Source organism: Triturus cristatus, chromosome 2_1 (genome assembly GCF_964204655.1).
Source record: "Triturus cristatus chromosome 2_1, aTriCri1.1, whole genome shotgun sequence".
In the NCBI taxonomy this organism is placed as follows: domain Eukaryota; kingdom Metazoa; phylum Chordata; class Amphibia; order Caudata; family Salamandridae; genus Triturus; species Triturus cristatus.
In genome coordinates this window covers 471,377,271-471,384,071 of record NC_140581.1, presented here as the reverse complement: position 1 = coordinate 471,384,071, position 6,801 = coordinate 471,377,271, and the positions used below count along the sequence as shown (strand labels likewise).

Sequence of the window (6,801 nt, the reverse complement as noted above, 5' to 3'; positions counted from 1 at the left end):
AAGCATATGCTACTGGCAGGATCAACCAAGTAGCCGCACCTGCTGACAGGGTCCGGGGGGCCACGTGCCCATCTCCCCGACCGGACCACCTTCGCGCAACCCCTTTCCTCTCGGGAGCCTGCTGGGGGGAAACAAGCCCACCTGCCTGGGCGGGAGGGCTCGCTGGAGGGGTAGAGCGAGGTGGCACGTCGCATGGGCACCTGCAGGCCCAGCTGTCTCCCCCGGGGGGGGAGGCGGGCTGAGGCGCAGCCTGAGTGAGACGCAGGTGTGCCGGGGCCTGGTGGCGGCAGCACCCCTCGGAACAGTCGTCCCGAGCTGCTGCGGAATTGTGCTGGACGGAGAGGGGTGGCGGCATGGCGCACGGGGCATACGGACCTGCTGGGCAACAGCGTCCGAGGGTCTGGCGCCACCCGACCCCTTCCGCTCAGGGTCAGACCACTGGGGGGCACGAGCTGCCAGGGCCGCTCGGCCTTCGCTCTGCTGGGTAGGGTGAAGGGCCTCCCGCCAGGCGGCAGGCCCTCGAGTCGGACAGTCCATGCGGGGAGGAAGCTAATTGCTTGAAACAACAGCTGAGGCTAGCCAAGCAGTCCATCCCTAAACGGACCGAGAGTGCCTAATCGATCAGAGTACGGTCGGGGCATCCCCTCTGCAGGCTGCCCTGCGCGGGGGGGATAGTCGCTTCACATCCCTGCCGGCTCCCGGGGCGAGCAGGCACGAAGGGAGGGCCTATCGATGGGGACCGGGAGGCAGGCACACACCGGGGGCAACGGCGGGCGGCCCCGGGCGCTGCCTTCCCCGTCAGACCTCACGGAGGTCTGACCCAGCAACCCGGAGAAAAAAGGACCATCGGGAAGGGGCTGAGAGGCAGCTGCCTTCCCCGTCTCGTGATCGCCGGACCTCCCGGAGGTCTGACCCAGCAAACTCAGAGAAAAAGGACCACCAGGAAGGGGCTGAGAGGCAGGTGCGTACCTGGGCCCCTGGGGGCCCCGGCGGGCAGGCCCGGGTGCTGCCTTCCCCGTCTCGTGATCGCCGGACCTCACGGAGGTCTGACCCAGCAAACCCGGCGAAAAAAGGACCATCGGGAAGGGGCTGAGAGGCAGGAGCGTACCCGGGCCCCTGCGGGCCCCCGAGGGCGGGCCCCGGGTCTGCCTTCCCCCGTCTCAGGATCGCTGGACCTCACGGAGGTCTGACCCAGCAAACTCGGAGAAAAAGAACCATCGGGAAGGGGGCTGAGAGGCAGGTGTGCGAACCCAGGCCCCTGGGGGCCCCACTTCGGGCAGGCCCGGGTGCTGCCTTCCCCTGTCTCGGGATCCACGGACCTCACGGGGCTCTGACCCAGACAACTCGGAGAGAAAGGACCATTGGGAAGGGGCTGAGAGGCAGGAGCGTTCCCGAGCCCCTGGGGGCCCCGGAGGGCGGGCCCCGGGTCTGCATTCCCCTGTCTCGGGATCGCCAGACCTCACGAAGGTCTGACCCAGCAAACTCGGAGAAAAAGAACCATCGGGAAGGGGGCTGAGAGGCAGGTGGGCGTACCCGGGCCCCTGGGGGCCCCGCTTCGGGCGGGCCCGGGTGCTGCCTTCCCATGTCACGGGACCCACGGACCTCACGGGGCTCTGACCCAGAAAACTCTGAGAGAAAGGACCATCGGAAAGGGGCTGAGAGGCAGGAGCATACCCGGGCCCCTGGGGGCCCTGACGGGTGGGCCCCGGGTCTGCCTTCCCCTGTTTCAGAATCGCCGGACCTCACGGAGGTCTGACTGACCCTCTCCCTAGTAATCCGGAGGAAAATTACCCCCCTTTCTTGTAATCCGTGCGCACGAGGTAACAGAGGGGACCCATGGCGCGAATATACTCAACCTCCTGGAGCCCTCGCTGGGATCCGGGAGGCAAATAGACCCTCATCGAGACTTCCAGGCAAGCCCAGCCATCTGGTCACCCCATTGGAAAGCATTGCGCGCGATCAGATGGCCGAAGGGACATGCGCGACCAGATGGCCGAAGGGACGTGCGTGACCAGATGGCCGAGGGGACAGGCGCGACCACATGGCCGAGGGGAAAGGCGCAATCAGATGGCCGGGCTCGAAAGGGAAGCCATCTGGTCACTCTGTTCCCCAACGAAGGAGTGAGCGGGCGCCGGGGCATGGGGGACCGGAGGCCCAGGGCCCCTGCTGGGCACCAGCCGTGGAGGCTAAGTGGGGGACACGACGGGCCCTCCGACCCGGGGCCCGCAGAAAACCTTGACAAGCAGGGGAGGCCTGCACAGGACCGACAGACCCCAGTCCCGGCCCTTGGCAGAGCGGCAGGCCGGGAGACAGGGCCCAGGGCCGCAGCACCCGGCACGGGCGGGCCCCTGGACCCAGCCGGGGCTCCCAGGACCGCAGGTGAAGGGGAAGCCTCCCCGGGCCCTCCAGACCCCGTCCCGAGCACCCAGCCACGCGGCGGGTCCCAGGACGGAGCCCGGGGTGGGGAGGCCGCCCTCCCCAATGCCCTCAGGGGCCCGGTCGGAGCTCCTGAAGCCAGCCGAGCGAGGGGAGGCTCCCGGCCCACAACGGAACCCCGTCCCGGGCCTTTGGCAGTGGCGTAGGCCGGGGGACGGGGCCCAGGGCCGGAGACCCCGACCCAGGGCCCGACCGGGCCCCTGGACCCAGCCGGGGCTCCCAGGCCCGGAGGCGCAGGGGAAGCCTCCCCGGGCTCTCCGGATCCTGCCCCGGGCACCCTGCCATACGGCAGGACCCAGAACGGATCCCGGGGCGGGGAGGCCGCCCTCCCCGGGGCTCTCAGGGGCCTGGCCGGAGCTCCTGAAGCCAGCCGAGCGAGGGAAGGCTCCCCGGGCACAACGGAACCCCGTCCTGAAGGACTGGGCTATTCTACGGCCCAGCGGTGCCAGGGGATAACACCTGAAACCTTCGTGGGTTACCTGTTCCGGCGTACAAAACACAGAGACACGGGACACTTCCTGCGGCGACAAAGATCAGCATTTATTTACTGCAGGGATACAGAAATCGCAAGAAGTAAACAGAGAGACTGCTTCGAATTGCACAAGTGGATCGCTCCTTTTATACACATTTTCGTCATTGCACAACATGACGAACAAAAGGTTACAACTCAGTTCCCACAGTAAACTTCAAAAGGGTCGCACTCATGTTTCAGAAGTCCGGAACATAATTACAGCAGCATTGCCGGATCCCAACTGTAAAAGCACATTATCCCCACATTAAACACATTCCATTCCGACTGTAAACGAATTAGGAGAAGGGACAGGAACAGATGCAAAAGAAAGACAAGGATATACAACAGATTGAAATAGAGTGTAGAGAGCAATATCGGAAACTCGATTGCAGGATCAAGGGACTCGTGCCTAATGCATGCATGACTGAAACAATAGACTGGCACGGCAAGATGAGCCTCGAGCGGAGCCATCTGCCCTTGCCGTGTCAACCCCCTCATCATAAAGACACCTTCAAGGAACACGTGTCCTCCGCGAAAGCTTGGGGATCCCAGGGTCACGAAGCGGACAGTGTCCGTTCGCTGGCTACTTGAGGGCAAGAAACAAAATGGATGCCGCATCTAAAATGGAACCCGAGGGTTCAGCTGGACATACCCAAGAATGAGACGAACCGTACATAATAGCGTAGCGAAAACACGTACACCCACTAAACTCGTCATTTGCGGTTCGTAGATACCAAACTCGTCCATATTCGAACACACCCAAAAAGTCATTGCGATTCCCACGGAACCTCAGACGCTCCTTTTGCCCTCATGTAGGCAAGCACTAGTCGAGATCAGAATCGATTTCGATATTCATCAAATCGTTCAGTTGTTGCTGGAACATCATTCTATCCATCAATGTCTCCTTGGTAACAGATGGCCGTCTTATACACGTTGTAGCACAGAGACCACATAAGGCAGGACCACACTGCACACAAAGACAACACGTGAACAAGAACGTTACAACAACCCCTACGATCATCAGAATCTTCCAACCCCAAGTTGATATCAGGCCCCAAAACCATCCTAGAAGTGTCCAACCACCCTCGTCCACGTGTATGGACTCGGAGATCTTATGTAACTTCGAGATGGCTTGGTAAACAGTTGGAGCGTTGTCAGGGATGAAAATGCAACAACTCGAATGGATCACTTTGCACACACCACCTCTATCTGCAAGAACAACGTCTAGAACCATACGGTTCTGCAACGTCATAAGTCTATCTAAGAGCACTCGCAGTTATGTTAGCAGTCAATTCTACCACACGGGTCAACTGTCTCAGGTTCCTACTATTAACCATAGGTCCCCAAAACGGCAAGAAACCCTTAAAGAAGTCTCCTGCTCCTTGACCGGCAGTGTCCTCTTCACTAATAACACCTCTCACAACTCTAGTTTTGTGATAGTCTGAGGCAACTGTAAAAGTTGGTGGCAAAAGATTCGCAATGTAACAGGTACCCGAAAAGTCACGGGGCAACCATGTATATGCACGTTCATAACATACGAAATAAGTACCCTTGGCAGTCAGGAAAACAGGGGAAGAGAGCGTTGGTAAAACATACGTATCAGTACAAGCACTCTCCCCAAGTTGAGCTCTCGGATTTCGACCAAAACCTTTCAAGCAGAAGTTTCCAAGGTGGGGTACGATCCATATTGGAGACGAGCTCTTAAGCTGTCTATCACCCACTGACATACTATAATCAGCCTCACTCAGATCTTTATAGGCTTGCACCTCTTTCTCTGGAATAAGCGATGCATCAAAAATATCTCTATCTAAATCAGCAATCGCTATCGCCAAAGGCTTGTGGTACGGACCAAGACCGAAGTTTGCAGAGCGTGGCTCTCGACTGGGGTAGGAATCTAGTGCACTACGGAACATAGTTTGGAATGCTCGAGCTGACCCTTGGGAGCTATAAGGAAGAACCAAGTACGGAATACCCCTATCCATGGTATGTGGCATTAACCCGCACACCCAACAATTGGTAGTATTCATCACCAACTGATGCTGATGTAGGAGTTGAACGAAGGAATTATTCATGAATTCCGCACATCTAACCTGTTCATGTTGGGGCAGAGGATGAAAGGAATGTGGAGAAACAGTGGTAATAGAACCTAGTTTAGGAGGAAAAGTAGGTGAGATGGGAAGCAATAACAACTGTATTCCAAAATACACTCCACCCACCAATAGCATAGATACAGTCAGAAACAGCAGGAATACCTGAAACAAAAAACATTTTGTTCGTATAATCTTATGCAATTTTGATCTTTGCGCCGACATCCTTTCTACTTCCAACAGCTTAGAGAATGCCATCCTCTAAAAACCGTCCGTGACGTCCTTGACGCACTTCGTTCTGAGTAGCGATTATCAATTCCCAGGAGTTCCCAGGAGTCGACAAAAGGTAACCGACCTAGTGTCAGTAACCTGCTAAACAGAAAGGAGTACCCGCACGGCCCTACGGTTAACCCGGATGATAGGTTTTCGCAAACAAACACCCAACTTAGTAAAAAAATCTCTTAGCTGTAAAGAGCACACATAAAAAGGAACTCAAAAATCGGAAAAGGATATAGTTGTTCTTAATGTCCGTGGCAACAATAAAAGAAAATATACGGAAAATGTTATTAGTCTTTGTCACGTGGACGAAGAAAATATCGATTTCTTCCAGGTCGAATCTGTTCTTCAAATAATTGTTCAACTGGTGAAACAGTGTTCAGTGGATCAGATGACAATGCACACCTTGAGTTCTCCAAAACTGACGGCTCAACAGATGTGTCTGGCTGCAATGAATTGTCTCTTACAGGTTGAGCATCACTAAACGGCACAAAGCATAGAGGGGTCTCGGTTTCCGTTGCCGCAATACCAGTTCTCACCCAACTGTCTGCTGGTAAAGGGATCGGAACTTTCTTGGTATGGGTGGCGTGAACCCAGTTCTTTCTGCCTTCCAACCGAACTGCAGTCCTTGTAGCCAGCAGCACTTGAAAGGGACCCACAAATCTCGGCTCCAAGTTACGTTTTCTGCCAAAATTGCGGGTAACAACCCAGTCACCCGGTTGAAGCCGATGTCCAGGACCCTCTGTCTGTGCCGGTAAAGCTTCAAAGACCTGTTGATGAATTAACCTCAGTTTAGCAGTCAGATCATGAAGATAATCAATTAGCATTGGATACTCAAGACTGTCAAAGGCCCTAGGCCTCGGGACTCCCCAAATGTTCGCAGGGCGGCCGAACATAATCTCATATGGGCTGAGCCCTACTCGAGAGTGCACAGTCGCTCTGGTTGATAAGAGAGCCAGAGGCAAGGCATCAGGCCATGACAAACCAGTCGTAGCTTGTATCTTCGCAAGTTTCAGCTTCAAAGTACCATTGTACCCTTCAACCAAACCCGCTGCCTGGGGATGATTGGCGCTATGGAATTTCTGTCGAATTCCAAGGCCCTTACACACACTCTGCATCACACTTCCCACAAACTCGCTCCCATTATCTGACCACACAATCCGTGGCATTCCATACCGAGGAAAGTATTCCTTCAGTAGGACTTTCGCTGTGGACAGAGCAGTATTATCCTTAAGAGGATAGGCCTCGATCCATCTGGAGAACGCACAAACCACAACCAGAACGTACTTCAGATTATTGCATCTCTCCATATGGATGAAGTCCAGTTGGATAACCTCAAAGGGACACGTAGGAGGAGCAAAATGGCCGGGTAGAGTGGGGGTGCCCTTGCCAGGATTATGCATCAAACACACAAAAAAAATTCTTAACCACTCTCTCAGCACATTTAGCAATACCATTGTTCTTCCATACAGGGGACAATAACTTACATAT

General features: G+C 55.8%; 1 non-coding gene across 1 annotated transcript in view; it reads right to left on the bottom strand.

Annotated features, from left to right (window-relative positions):
• The window catches only part of LOC146865495 (18S ribosomal RNA), a 1,819-nt gene extending 1,787 nt beyond the window's left edge, over positions 1-32 (bottom strand). Inside the window, exon 1 of the ribosomal RNA XR_014977586.1 lies at positions 1-32. This exon is cut by the window's left edge and continues 1,787 nt beyond it. This is a non-coding gene — a ribosomal RNA (18S ribosomal RNA).
• Positions 33-6,801: the final 6,769 nt, after the last annotated feature.